This window comes from Pinus tabuliformis, chromosome 8 (assembly GCF_031772625.1).
Source record: "Pinus tabuliformis cultivar Carrire ecotype Pingquan chromosome 8, CPIR1, whole genome shotgun sequence".
NCBI classification, from domain to species: Eukaryota; Viridiplantae; Streptophyta; class Pinopsida; order Pinales; family Pinaceae; genus Pinus; species Pinus tabuliformis.
Window position 1 is genome coordinate 574,624,457 of NC_142294.1, and position 16,617 is coordinate 574,641,073.

Sequence of the window (16,617 nt, forward strand, 5' to 3'; positions counted from 1 at the left end):
CAATGTCTTTTTAAAACACTCTATCGTCTTATTCAAGGACATTCCCCATATTTTACATTCATGCATTTACTCATTAAAAGTAGTGCATTGTAACTTTAATCATGTTCATTAAATGTATCATTAATATTTTCATATTTGCAAAGGTTGGTAGTCAAATTTCACTTTTACTAGTGAGTGTTCAAGATTGTTCATAGGTGTAATAGAGTTTTTATTATTCTTTATCCTCATCAAGATTCAAATGTCATGAATAAAGTTTTGCAGCAAACTTTATTACTTATTACTCTTCAATGCAATTATAAAAATGAATCATGCATCTCAAGCCAAAAGTAGTCTACTGCATGTATCAATATATAGATTGTTAGACTCATACCTGAGTTGATGCTCACTAGTAGCATACATCAATTTCTTTTCTGTTTGAGAATTCCCAAAGGTGCCAGTGTTGTAACCTTCACTGTGATACCACTTGTAACATCCCCCGGTAACCTCACACAAAAATGCAGAAAGTCAGAAAATGTTTACACAAATTACCCACGAGTAATTATCTAAATCACTATTTCAAGTCGTCATCAACCATTGGATAACTTGTTCATTAGTACATAGAGAAAATTTTAGTAAAATAATACTCATTTGCATAACTATTAACAACCATTTTTGTAGTATATTAACATAAATTGTGTGATGTGACCTTGCATCTATTTCATGATTACCTTAACCAGATTAATTAACCACATACTTGATATTATAAACATCACATCAGGTAAGGAATCAGTAATCTTCAAACTGACACAATAATCATTCAATCCATGGAACACTGATATATCCTACAAACCCCGTAGGATGAAAACCAACAAATGTATAATTTTATTATTAAATGTTCGTGAGGGTGTTCACCCCTTACTTAATGACGTATAAGCTGGGAGTCCATCTCTCAACTATTTTCATAAAATTACAATGAAATCTCATTAAAATACAACATACCTAGCTAAAAGCTATTATAATCATCATGAAACCATCTATATCCTCGTGGCATGATTGCTCCATCAATGGACCATCCTGCAGCTCATACTCATCAACATGGACAATTAGTTCTTTATTTGCCACAATGTTAAACATAATTTGTCTTTTGCAAAAAATCACCATTCTTTCCTGTCATTGTTGTTGTCAACAAGATTTGGTGACATAATTAGATAAAGTATTAATCAATCAATAAGCAGTCTCTAAAAGCAATATTTTAACATCTATCCATGTGCATACATGAGATGTAAATATAATATCGCAACATGCTTCTTCTAACCACATTGTGCATGTATAATTATCAATCATGTCAAAATAGTTACCACATACTATGATCATTATCATACCACGGACGTGCATATTCAAAGGAAACCACTATAACCATCCATTTCATTTAAATGAGATTAGCAACTTATCTTTATTTTTTCATGCATGTAATTAGATAAAAACTTATTCAAAGAGAGCTAGCCCCTTGGCATCTTCCTTTTTGTCCATGTAACTAAGTAATCTTTCCAATATAATAGATATTATTATAATACATAAAAATACATGCCCCCTTCTAAGGGAAAGCTAACATGATAGGCATCATTGTTGTGCATGCAAATGCAAATCACTTTTCGAAAAACATCTTTCCCAAGATAGAGATATTTACAAAATATATTGTATGCACAAAGACATGCGTTGTTCTAAAAGAAAACTAATACGTTAGTCATTATTTCTTGCATACAAATATATGTATTTTAGAAAGTAAAGCTAGTGCATTTATTGCATGTAATTACATGTTTTCATTTCCAGCATCTAACATAATAATTATTCTTTTTTGCACACAAATCCATGTTTCTGTTTAAAATATCTAACACAATAGTTCTACAAATTCATTTTTATGTTTAAAATATCTAACAAAATAGTTCTATTTTCGTACCTGTTTCATTTAAAGGAGACTAGCAACTTATGTTTGTTTTTTCGTGCATGTAATTAGATAAAAACTTATTCAAATAGAGCTAGCCCCTTATCTTCTTCTTTTTTCATGTAACTAAGTAATCTTTCCAATACAATATATATTATTATAATACATAAAAATACATGGCCCCTTCTAAGGGAAATTTAACATGATAAGCATCACTATCATGCATGCAAATGCAAGTCCCTTTTCGAAAAACATCCAAAGATAGAGCTATTTACAAAATATATTGTATGCACAAAGACATGCGTTGTTCTAAAAGAAAACTAATGTGTCAGTCATTATTTCTTGCATGCAAATATATGTATTTTACAAAGGAAATCTAGTGCATTTATTGCATGTAATTACATGTTTTCCTTTCGAGGATCTAACATAATAATTATTCTTTTATGCACACAAATCCATGTTTCTGTTTAAAATATCTAACACAATAGTTCTACAAATTCATGTTTCTCTTTAAAAGATCTAACAATAGTTCTATTTTTGTGCATGTAAATGAAATCTTTATTTTCATGAATCCTATCATAATTTGAGTATTCCTTATACAAACAATACATATATCTTCCCCAAGGAATCTATCAAAATTAAACATATACCCCTTTGCAAGGAATTAGCACTACGACTTTTATTCTTGCATAGAAATACACTATATGAATACATAATATTCCCCATAATAGCTAATATTTTAGTGTGGAACCATAACCTTATCCAAGGGAAATATCATTATAAGTATTATATTTCCAAAAGGAATTGACATAATAGCTATGACACTAGCATACAACTACATGCCCTATCCAAGGGAACTATCATTATAACTGCATGCCTTAATAAAGGGAACTATCATTATAGGTATTATACTTCCAAAAGGAATTGAGATAATAGCTATGACACTGGCATACAACTACATTTTCTTCTCCAACAAAAAGCTTAATATTCAATACATGCTCTTTTGCAAAAGAATCGTTTTCAAGAGAAAACTAATTCAACATATTTCCCTTTCAAGATATGATATGTATTTATGTTTTTTACTTACAAGATTCACATGCAAGAATTCTTTTAAAAAAATAGTAAAATAAATATAGACATCTTTCCAAGAAAAATCAAAAGCATATTAGTTAACTTTTCAAGCATGCACACACATGTGTCTTTTCCACACCCATGAGTCTTTTCCAAGGAGCCAAATTCATATCTCTTTTCAAGGAACTCCAACACAGTGTGATATTTTTCATGCATGCAAAGGTCATATTCCTTTTAAAGAAAATCTACTTAACCATTTATTTTGTATGCATTGACTTTTCCATAAATGCACTAACTATTGTATTTTTTCATGTTTCTTTCAAAAAAATAGTAAAATAAATATAGACATATTTCCAAGAAAAATCAAAAGCATATTAGTTAACTTTTCAAGCAAGCACACACCACACACGAGTCTTTTCCAAGGAGCCAAGTTCATATCTCTTTTCAAGGAACTCCAACACAATAGTGATATTTTTCATGCATGCAAAGGTCATATTCTTTTTAAAGAAAATCTTCTTAACCATTTCTTTTGTATGCATTCACTTTTCCATAAATGCACTAACCAAACAGTTATTCTCTGTGTCAAACAACACACACTCATTTCAGAACTAGCTAAAATAAGCACATGCATTTTCCAATAACTATTTTAAAAATTCCATCCAAAAATTAACCCACAAGATTCACCTATAATGTTTTTACAGAATGACAAAATTCTTTATCTCTCTTATACACAATATTCACATGTAATCTTTTGAATAGAAACTAATCTCATCCCAATGCATGTTTTTAGAGAATGACAAAATTCTTTATCTCTCTTAATCTTTTGAATAGAAACTAATCTAACAAACATATGCATATTCTTAAATACAATAAGAAATATATATATATATATATATATATATATATATATATATATATATATATTTAACATAAACTCCTCTCTTTTCTTCACTTATCTACATCTGTATATTCACATTGCTCTTCTACAATAGTGTCTTTTTTTGAAGTTACAAAATTTCAGGAGGAAAGGGGAAAGATGTCTTTTTTAAAAGTCATGAAATTTTAGGAGGAAAGGGGAAAGATACCAGATTTGCATTGCACATAAAGTTGATTATTCCAGTCCTAGCCAGAGGACTTTGTTCCCCTCTCCAAATCGTTGAATTTTTGTTTCAACGAAAACCTTATTAGCATTCGTCCAAATCGTTGAATTTTTGTTTCAACGAAAACCTTATTATCATTCGTGGAACGCACTTGAATGAATCCCTAGAATGTCCTTCATATGAGATTCCCCGCCTCACAATCGGCGCATCACAAATCACTGGCAAATAGAAACTAAATACCACCATTAGAGCTATAAACTCAATCAAAAAATAGAAGATTTACGAAGGGAAGCGAAAATGTAAAGCGCTAATAAAAAAATCCCCCACCTTTCATTCCCCAATAAAATAAAGAAACGAAAGCATATGGTTACGTTCAGTGGTGGTAACGGCATGGTAAATAATAATCTTCTGAAAAAGAATACTAAATTCCAACATATAAATTGCCAGCATATTTCATCTATATTTAAATCAGTTTTGGAACCAATTTTAATTCGTTAAAGACAAAGAACGAATAAAAATATATTTATGTTTGTAACTGATTCTTGATTCATAATTGTAAAAGTAAATATTATTATTTTTTAACAATGCTAAGTGATGATATTTCATATCATTTTTCTTATGAGTTTGGAAAACTTAATAATTTTATTATTAATATTATTAAACATCTGAGAAATTTCCACAATTTTTATTAGTTAAATCATCTTATCTCACAAACAAAAAATTTCATCTATTTTAAAATATAATTTATAATTTTACTATAAAAAATTAGATTTTTAATTTATTTCACTTAAAAAAACATTATTAAAAAATATATAATTATTTTATTAAAGGAGAGAAATATATTATGTGTTTTCTCTCTTTTATATATATAAATTAAAATGAAAAGCAAAATTATTTTTATTTTTTCAAGATTTTATCCTTTTTAAAGTAATACTAGGTTAATTAATTAATATAATTTCTAGTTAATAATATTGATGAATTATTTATATTTATAATACAAAAATTATCTTTCTTAAATATAAGAAATTATAAATAATTGTGTAAGGTGATTTGTGATTTCATGAGTTGATATGTATATATATTAAGATAAAAAAAAAATATTTTTTTTTTCCTTGGTAAAAACTATGCTAATATATTATGTACAGTAGGCAAAATTTACATCATGACAAAACAGAGAGAACCAGGCTCTGGGAATAACATCCAGGAGTAGCAGTTGAGGCCAATCAAAAAACTCATCCAGGAGCAGTTGAGGCCAATCAAAAAACTAGCCCACGCAGGGGCGCCAAACAGAGAAGCTAAACCATCCAAAAGAGCTAGCCCACGCAGGGGCGCCGACCAGAAATCCGAATTATCCCACGCAGGGGAGACTAACAATAACCAGCCCATTAACGAAGTTTCTAGGACACAAACACAAAGCACTGATGCCAAAACTAAGCTAAAACAGACAACAATAGAGACCAGAAGACCAGACAGAAGAGCCATGTGAACCTTGAGCTCGGGCATCGCTATTCATCCATTTGCACCTCCTCTACCCGGCACCAACCGTAAGCCTCCCTTTCAGCAGCAGTGGGGGCAGTGTCTTCTGCTTCGTTGGTCCTCTCCCTCTGATCTAGCCTGCTTTTCGAGACATTTTCCAGGTCTGAGGCAGGATCCTTTACTTCCTTCTCCGGGCCAGTTTCAGGAACCTTTGCTTCTTGCATCTTGCTGTCAGCTTTCCCCTGCCCATGTTCATCCAGGGAGTCATTGTCTTCCTGGGAATTTTCAATGAACAGGACTGAAACATGCGCACTAATCTGAGGGCTGTTCATGGAACTGCTAAAATTGAAGATAGCAGAGCCGAAGGCAGGCAAGGAAGCCGAGCTCGATGTGCCAGCGTCCATGAATTGACTGGAGTGAAGGGGATTAGCTCCAGTGGAGAGTATGTTATGGCCATGACAGCAGTGAACAAAATTATCTGCATCGTGGCTGCGAGAGGTTCCTCCTCTGGAAGTGCCTCGACGGCTAAGCAGGTGCTGTCGAGGTCTCACCATCCTTATAGGGGTCGAGGAGAGAAAATTCAAACAGACCACGAAATAATCCAAACAGCCAGCTGCCGGAACAGACTACAGAATAACCCAAACAGATAGCGAGGAGATCCCGGCGGAGACGGAGAGGCAGGGCAACCGGAATTGCAGAGACCTGCTAGAAGGAAGAACCACCAACATTCCTTGACCAGACGCAGTGACATGGTTTATAGCCTCAGCTGCCTTACCTTGGAGTGCGCCCGCCATAACTGCAACCTCTACTTGAGCCGAATAGTCATGCAGGGCATTTACTATGCTCTACTGTATAACCTTATACCAGCCGCTTGCAACGCCTGTGCCTCCGACGTCTACCACTTGATGGCATATGGCCGGCATGTGGCCTGCCGCACACTCCCGTCCCATCCTATCTAACACCCGCATCCGGGGAAGATAAAAAAAAATATTATGTTTATTAGAAATTTTTAAAAAATCATATGGATCACAAAAATTTTAATTTAGAGATAATATATTTTTTCAAGACAAAAGAAATATCGTTATAATAAAAAAAACAAAAGAAATACGTATTTTTAGTTAGTTTTAATTAAAAGCACTATAAAAGTTTAATAATCCCAGCTTTTCTATAGTTACTTAATCTGTTGTTGATATTACAACCTAAAGTGGTAAAAATATTTTATTCACTCTTAGTCATAAATAAAATATTTTGATATCTTCGTATAATTTCATATCAGCTTTAAAAAGAGATAAATTATTTAGAAGTAAAAAATGTTTTAAACCTTATATTTTCCAAAAATATTTTAACATAAATTTTTGTGGATATCAACTTCAAATATATCTATATATAGAAAGAAAATGATAACATAAAATAATTTACTGTTTCATATAATAAAATAGTCAATGTTCAAGAAAATATGAAAGGTAAAAAATAAAATAGAAAATACTATGTACTTCCTAATGAGAATAATAACAGACACGTGTAATTAATTCAAGTCTTAATATAAAATTAATATGTGACATTTAAAAATATTGACAATAAAAAAAGTATTTTAATATGTATAAGTACTATTGGCATAAAAAAAATGTCAGTAAGTTGTTTAAACCTTATATTTTTCAAAAATATTTTAAGACCAAATTTAGATAAATTATTTGAATATCTATGTTAACTAATTTATGTCATAACAACTTCATATATATAAATAAAACGTTAACATAATTTTTATAAATAAAACGTTAACATAATTTTTTTTATGTTGTATATAATATAATAGTCAATATTCAAAGAAAATAGAAAATAGAAAATAAGTACTTCTTAATAAGAATAATAAGAGATAGAAGTGTAATTTATTTAACACTTAATATAAAATTAATATACGACATTTAAAAATATTCATAATAATAAAAAATTTCAATGTAGATCGTTATTAAATTATTCTAATATGTACAAATAATATCAATATATACTTAAAAATATATTAATAATACAAAAATCATTTTAATATAAACCATATAATCAAAATAAAATACCTCAATACACATATTATATAAAATATTTTGATACTAACTATATCTATTATATGTATTTTAAAACAATTTTATATATAAAACAATTGAATTTATTTTTTAAATAATCTTATTATTTTACATATTTCTTAATAATATTAAAAATTTATTTAAAAATTTCATATAATAATCGATGACAACTATAACTATAAAATTGATACAAGTCAGAATGGAAGCTATACCTCCCAACCTATAATTCATTCACACCGACAGTTATGGGTCTGGTCTCTAAAAATATTGATTTGAAGAAACCATGGGTTATCTACGAGCCACAATGCTGATATGCACTAACGTCGCTATAAGTTTACCAAGAGTGACGCAATCACTGAAATGGCCTAACTAAGGAGTGCTTCATTTACTAAATGGCTGAACTAAAGAGTGTTTCATTTATTAAAGTAATTTTTTCAATTTTAAATGTAAAATTAATATGTGATATTTAAAAATATTTATAATAATAAATTTATTAATATAGGTTATTAATAAAATATTTTAATATATAAAAATAAGTAATATTGATATATATTTAGAAATAAAGAAAGAAATAACAAAAAATTATTTTAATTTGGGCAATATATTTTACAAATAAAATACTATGTAAAATATTGTAATACTAACTAAATATATTATATTATATGTTGTTTTAAAATTTATGTATATATGATATAAAACAATTTAAAAAATAATTTTTGATGATTAAAATGTTTAAATTAATTTCACTAATTTATATTTTGATTATTTTTAATTATATTCTTTTTAATCAATTTTCATTTAAATCTAAAATTCAAAAATATAATTTAAAAATTTACATATTATATGTCAAATTTTGCATTGTAAAAAAATTTTGTGATTAAGAAATATATATTATATATCAAATTTTACACTCTAAAAAAGACTTCGATCTGTCGAGTCATATTTATATTAATTCATGAAAATATATAACAAAATAAAAAAATAAAGTCTTACAAATAACTATTAAAAATTATTTAATATTTTTATATAATAACCCATAATCACTATTGCCTAACAACTAAATTATAATAAAATTTATAACCCCAAATAAAATCATGATCGAACCTATACCTCCCCACCCTGTAATACATTCCGCCGACAATCATGGGTGTGGTCTCTAAAGATCTTGATTTCGGGAAACCATGTGGTACCTACTAACCACAACGTCGATATCCTCCAACTTCGGGATAATCAACCAAGAGTGACGCGATCAGTGAAAACTTTGTATTAATGAAATTTCATTTCTAATGATTATTTAGTAATCTCTTTCTGTATTGATGATTCAATTTTAGTGTTTGGTTGTTTTCGTTTTCTTTTTCTAGTTAACCACATGCCCCCGTCACATTAATAAAAAATACCATTATATTAAACCATGAATTGCCCATGCTTACCCATGCATACTTCAAGAGAAATAGCGTTTCATCTATACTGTACATAATTCTTTGAGATATAGTTTTTTTTCTTCTTTGTCTACATTAATCAGTATAAAACATCAATCGATACGAATAAGTTCTTTTTATAAATTTACTCAGTGGTTATGCCTAATGACATGGACCTCATCCAATGTTTGTACTGCAAATTTCAAGGCATGGGGTTTCCAATTTCCTTTCATGTCATTTACATAGTGGTAATAATAATTAAAGGACAACTTTCTTACCTTGTTTTTTTTTATGAGTCACAATTAGTGATCTATCCTATCTGACAACATTCTATGTTGAAATATTTGATTTCATAACATACCATATATGCAACAATTGGGCATGATCAGAGTTTAAGATAAACTTCTTATCCTACCATTTCATGGTTGCTATATTTTTGTCTACATTGGTCAAGTGGACTTAGCCATGTCCATCTTAGTTATTTTATTCGTCCCTTACTACCATTTATCTTAGGCATGAGATTTAACTAAGTTCTTCCCATTTTGGTTTCCTTCTTGGTTAGATCTACTTCTAGAGCTCTATTTTCTTTTCTTTTTTTCCTTTCCTTCTTCCCAATAACCACTGGGATTGAATTACAAAACTAAAAATGAAAGAGTCCCTATTAGTAACATTTGGTAAAACCAAAATTCTCATGACCATAATCAAGGTCCACAGTGAAAAAAAAAATGGAGTGGCAACATCCCAAACCTGCAACCGTTCTTTCCACACTTCATCTACCCTTTTTCCATAACTTACTCCCATAAGTTTGTAGTTCATCCTACGGCCTGCCTTGCAGGTTGTTGATGGATTTTATATGCCTTTCACTTCCATGTAAAATTCCAAGGTCTCTTCCCCTTTCCTTCCCAAGCATATCAACTGTCTCAACATACATTTTGTTAGTTCAACGATTTTAAACATGATTGATCTCGTATGGAATCTAATGGGTACATACTTAATCATGCACTTATCAAGAATTCAACAATACCTTATATTTTCCTATAATTAAAATTCATTATATATATATCCACTAGCAAAATTTAGGCTAAGATATTTTCTCTTCTAGTTATGGCTACGCCACTTAACCATACTTGTGCACTCCCACTAGGTTGTTTCTTGTTACTCCATTGGGTTGATCCAGGGAATCCAACTGTCATTCACTTATTTATCTTGGTGCATCAACTTAACTAATTTTTAGTTAATTTTTATTTCAAGCAACCAACTTTCCTAGTCACTTTGATTTCAGATAAAACTAACAATTTTGGTTATGGAAAATACTATAATTAAACAAACTGGTAAATTCTCTAATAAATGAACCACTCTAATATGTAATCCATATAGATTTAATATCCATTTCATCCTTCATGTATAAGCCATAAGGAATTGTTTTTCCCTTTCCAAGGTCTATTGCATTTCCTTTTAAGGAATTATATCATTTCACTCTTGATTTCAACATTAATCTATTCCACACTTACCTATTTCTGCATAAATATGACATTTTTTGCGTTCTTTCTCTACTACTCTTGAGTTCTTTCGCGTGTTTTGCGTTTCCTAGAGAAACCAAATTGGCGTTATTACTATCATTTTAAATTTTATAGTCTCTAATTATTTTTTCTTTAAACCACAATCTTTTGTGATATTCTATTTCATCTTACAAACATATTACATATTTAGCAAGTTTCTCAAATATGTGACCACCCGCATATTCCTAAGGTATCTTTTTATTCAACCAATTCTCTTGGTTACAAACTTTTTTTCCTTGTATCATATATATACATTTGCATGGGCATTAACGATAATCTCATATTTGGTAGTTTTGAATCTAAGACTTCCACTTGATTTTTTTCATTATAGATTAAAGGGTTAAAAACCCATTTGGTATTGCCTTCTTTTTCTGACATGGAGAGGATATCCATAGTCATGGTATATTTTATTCATCTATTGAAGTTTTAATTTTATATATGATCTATTTAGAGCATGTTACTAGTGGGAGGATTCAAAACACCTCTTAACTAGTTGCATGTACTAAAACATTGTCCAATGAATCTTCAAAGGTTACATGCACTACCAAATAAGAATACTTCGTGTTCTCTATTTATAATTTAATTTATTCCTTCAGATATTATATATATATGTAAAACACTCATGGTACTTGCAAAGCAACCAAATTGTTGTTAAATTTTAGTACCACTAAGTTTCTCAACCATTCATTATTTCACTAGTTTTCCATCCTATAAAACCTTCCTTAGCTTCATATTGCTTGTAATGAGTTTATTTACTAGGTTTTCCTCCCATTGTACTTCCTTTCCGAACGTAATATTAGTACACACCACCATTTACATTCAATTCTAAATTTTACTTTTATACAATTATAACTATGTACTCTTATTTGGCTTCCTCTCACCATTTTTTTTAGCAGTTTTGTTCTTAATTATGTACCTAAGAAAATAGACATTTATTATTACCCGTTGATTGAATTCATATGCCATAATGAATTTTGTTGTCATAGAAAGTACATACCTTTTTGAGTATGCTTGAATATCAATTAATCCACACATTCGAAACATTTAGTTCCACAACATTTATCACATCCTTACTCTTTAATATTGGGGTTTCCCATCATTACTCCATACTTTAATATTCTTCTCCAAGGAAGGAGTGAAAACGTTGACCTTCATGCTTAACATAATGTACTTAATAGGTACCTGTTTTGAACAGATTCCGCACCTTGTACAACATTGTCCGTTACAGGATTTATGTCGCCATTTATTCTGGTTAAACCATATTATCTAGGAAACTTGCTAGTTAACATCCTTATATAAATTTTTAACAAATGGCCATAAAATTATTTGATAACCATTTAATGCTATAAAGGATATGCATCCCTATTTTATTCAAAGAAAAATATTTACTAGATGTTATTCATGTGTTCCACTCCATGTCTCTCTTAATCACAAATCACCAATCGAAAACATAATTTCTCTACAATAGCCTTGGATTTAACATCTAAGGGACCACCACCCTCAGGTAAATTCCTTGACTGTAAGGCATACCAGTCTTGTAAAGTGAATAAAATAACAGTATTAAATGGACAAAGCCCATAGACTAGTTTGTACAACAAAATTGTCGAAAGATAAGTTCCCATCGTACCTATATCCTAGTTTTACATCCGATAAAGCAATATACTACTATACAAAATTGTATATAAAAGTGGGTCTTATAATTCCATTTCGAACTTATTTTGTATATAAAAGTGGGTCTTATAATTCCATTTCGAACTTAAAGCATTATTAGCATACATTCTAATAGATACTTTAGTTGTAACAACTTCTTTTTTTATACCTCTTACTCTATATTTCTTTTATGGATTATTTTTGAATTATGAACGGAGGAAAAACCCCCTTAATCCTTTATTGGATATTGATAATTTTTCCACGGCTGACATTGTATATGTAATAGTCAATTCTACCATTTATATCTACCCTATATGATTTCAGGATTTAATTGGGGGTGGGGGTGGGGTTAACATGTGATGTATACATCAAATTCTCATGTGCACATAATTACTTTCTAGTTAAGGTTATAGACCTTGATATATGGCTTAGATTATAAATTTTGTATGGTCGCCTAATATGAATTCATTCTTGGTTTTTTGTGGATGTATATTCCTTGGTGTCTTTGGGTCCCAACGCCCATGTGCCCTATGCCACTTTTCCATTCCATTAAACACCCACTTTCCATATTCACATGGCTATCAGGTTCTATGGAAGAGATCATACAATGTAATCCAATGACTGATATGTGCTCACTTGGATTGACTAGGGTTGTCTTTCCAATTTTCCTTCCTTCATTTAGTTGTTTTCAGCCACCATGATATTTCTTCTAGAGGAAGGAGGGTTCAATCCCCTCTACTTTGTCCTCCTTGTGCACATAGGTGTGATCTCATTTTTGTTGAATGTAGGTGGCTTCCTAACACAAAATTTCCCTACCACGTGGCATTCTCTGGTGAGTAATTTTGTGGTTTTTGATTATTTTGTCTACCTCTGTCTTTTTCCCATGTATGGATTTCCACTAATTCGATACCTAACTATTCATAATGCTCATTTCAATTTGAAGGTTGTAGGAGGGGGTGAGCCTATTTAAGCAAAACCGGGGTCCTTCTCACATCATTGCTAATTTCAATAATTATAACATTCATGGCCGCACCATTCTTGGTTTGTTTTAGGGTTTTACCAAAGTGTCCATTTGATGTTGCTAGGGAACCCTAACATCTCTCCTAAATATTTTACTTTTTCATTACTGTGATTAACAATCTAATTCATTTCACTATCATTAAATCTTTTGCAAGTAAATTACAATGGGAATGAGTGTCAGCTAACTTAACACTCATTTGGTGAATTATCAGGTAGTTTCTTCGCCCTCTTCTAAATATTTTAACCTTGAAATATCTCTATCTAGAATTACTTTTCCTCTATGGTACAAGGTTATATTTGTTTTTCCCTAGGTTTTTGTTCGTAACGTCTTATGTTTCCAACTGATTACGATGGTTTTTTTTTTATGGCACACTTTAGAATCTAGCCTAAAGTTGTCCTTCCTTGTCCTAATTTAAAATTATGGTTTAACCCTTATCATGTGCTAGGGTTTTACTTCATTATTTTTAGTTTATAAGTTTAAGTTCTGTTATTGGGTAACATGGTTGTGCACCCTATTGAATTCTTATTTTTCCTGATCTCATATAAGCTTCTTCACTTTAATTTTAGTAGAGATTAATTTCATACCATTCCCCTTTCATGCAGGTAACTTAGGTGGACATTAAGGAGTTTCCCCTCTCTATGGCTACAATGCTTCTAGCTCACCCATACGAGTTCGTATCCTTGTGTCTTTTTTTTTTTTTTCTTTAGTACTGGTTCATTGACAAGTCTTAAATTTCCTGGCCAAAGGTACATACTAAATATAGCTTTGATTTTAAAGGTTTTATTAAATGGCTACCCTGGCACAGTGTGACCTTAACCCTAGCTAACTTTGCTATATAGGTTGGAATTTTAGGGTGCCTTGGCCGAATTTTTGCTTCTAACTCTAGTTCATTTTCCGTGTTGGATTAGGCATCTTGTAGATTTGTTTCTTCAAGAAATTAGTCATATGTTGGGTAGAATTTTGTAATTTCATTTGGAAGCTTTTAATTAATGAATCTTCGTGACTCTAATATTCACTAAATTACGAGTTGGACATATACCATTTGCTCAACAAACACTACATTTCTTAGTTTAATTTTGATGGAAAATTCGCCTTATAATTTTCTCATAATCTATAAGTTGTGTATATTTAATTTTGATACTCCTTTATGTGCTTTGACTATGAAATTTTGTCCTCTACAATTTTATTTGTGAGGGATAGTATGATTAATTACTTTTCGTCTTTGTAGGATTTATTTATTATAAAATTTATTTAATTACTCTCATAGAACCAAAGTTCCATGTACTTGTATTTTTCCTTATGTTTTAATATGTATTGTAATAAATTATAATCACTCATAGACTATCTCTTTATTTCCCATCACCTTTGCTTCTCCTTATATACCATCACGACTTAATAATCCGACATAGATTAGAGGGACAAAGATTAGAGCCACAAATGGAGCTTAAATATTTATACCTTCAAAGGCATTCTTATTCCATCCCAAAATTCCTCATCATATATTTATTGAATGCATGGCACTCTAACATTTAGTTCTACTTTCATTCTAGTTTGTGAGATGATCATTCTAACTAGAATTTTTCTCATGATCTATTCCTTTTCTACATTCTTATATATTAAAGAGGATCAATTACTAATTATGCCTACCGTTAATTCATTAAACATTCATTGTTAGAAGGATATATAATTTCTACCAAAATTATATAACATGTCCTCCTCTTCATTTTGTAGCTATTCCAAGTTTTCTTAGTCTAAAGTTTTCTTACAATTTACATTTCAATTTCCAATCATTACTTAGATGTAATTCCTTCCATGCTACTGATATAAGATAACTAGGTTACAATGTAGTCTTTGTTTTTATTTATGACATTCCAGTCAATGACATCCCTCAATCACATTACTGAAAACCATTAGATTAAACCATGCATATCTAATGCTTACCCATACATACTTCAAGAGAAATAACATTTATTCCATACTATACATAATTCTTTAAGATGTAGTTTTTCTTTCTTCCCTCTCTACATTCATTCCATGGTTAGTATCATGTGAGCCAATTTCGCTAATTTAACAAGGAGTAATTCCATAAATGTGAAATCCATCAATGACACTAAACCAATATTCTAGTTCATAACAAAATAAAATTTATTCTTTAAAAAACAAACAACTTATCTGAATAGTAAGCATTCCTTTGGGAAAACTATGGGAGATAGCACACATGTCCCAACAAATGAGCTCGACATCAAAAACTCACCCTGAGGTTAGACTTCTTGTCTTCAAGAATCCTCTCACTTTTATATTCCTTAGTGGTGTTTTATATTTGCTTCCCAATAATTTTTCCTAGCAATGTCCTACTTTTAGGGTCTGCACCCTTTGATTTTCCTTGTGCTTTTTATTTTAATTTGAAAATAGTTGTTTTTTTTCCTTTAAAACATACCATTCTCTCCCATTGTTCTTTTCTCAACTTTTACCCGAACTTAGAATTTCTCTCCACCTAAGATTCTAGCACAATATTTCTCACCAATTATGCTACTTTCTGAATATTAATTTAACATAATATTTCTCTCTAATTATGTTAATTTCCTAATATTAATTTATCTTTGGATTTTTAGGATAAATATTTGGGAAGCTCCACCATGTGGGCTTGACCACTTAACAACTTTCTAGAATAACAAGAAATCCCTAGTTAGTAATGTTCTCTTTCCCATACAATTCCCAAAAGTCAAACATTTATAGAATTTAATTACATAATCAATTAATTTAGGTCTTGGCCTTCAGAGCCATTAAGCTCACAATAATCTAAAATAACTTTGTACTTAAAAAGAAGAGCAGCAAGGGTATCACACAAGGGTTTACCCTCACCTCCATACAAACCCTCAATAATGTAATCTGAGACCGCCATGATACCACAATTAATAAACAAACCGCCTGTCCCACCTGTAGACCTTGCTTGCACTAAAATGTTGTGTCATTAGAGAAATAAATACCCATCAACTCCGATGCGGTGGTGGATGTTGTTGGACACCTAATCCTCAATGGGTTAGCGTGGAAGTCGAATGGACAAAAGCAGTCCAAGAGACCTTGGGATCTGAAACCCAAGAGTCACGTATTGTACTATAAATGTATATCTCATGTTAATAAAAAATGGTATTGCATGATTTATCTTTCATATTTTCTCTCGTTCCCATGTGTGTTTAACATGGTATCAGAGCAGGCGTATTCCTACCCTGCATAAGTAATTTGAGCCATTTGTTTATGGCCTTTCTGTGCAGTGTATTTCTGCCATATTCCTTTATATAGACCTGTGCATTGTCTGCCATATTCAC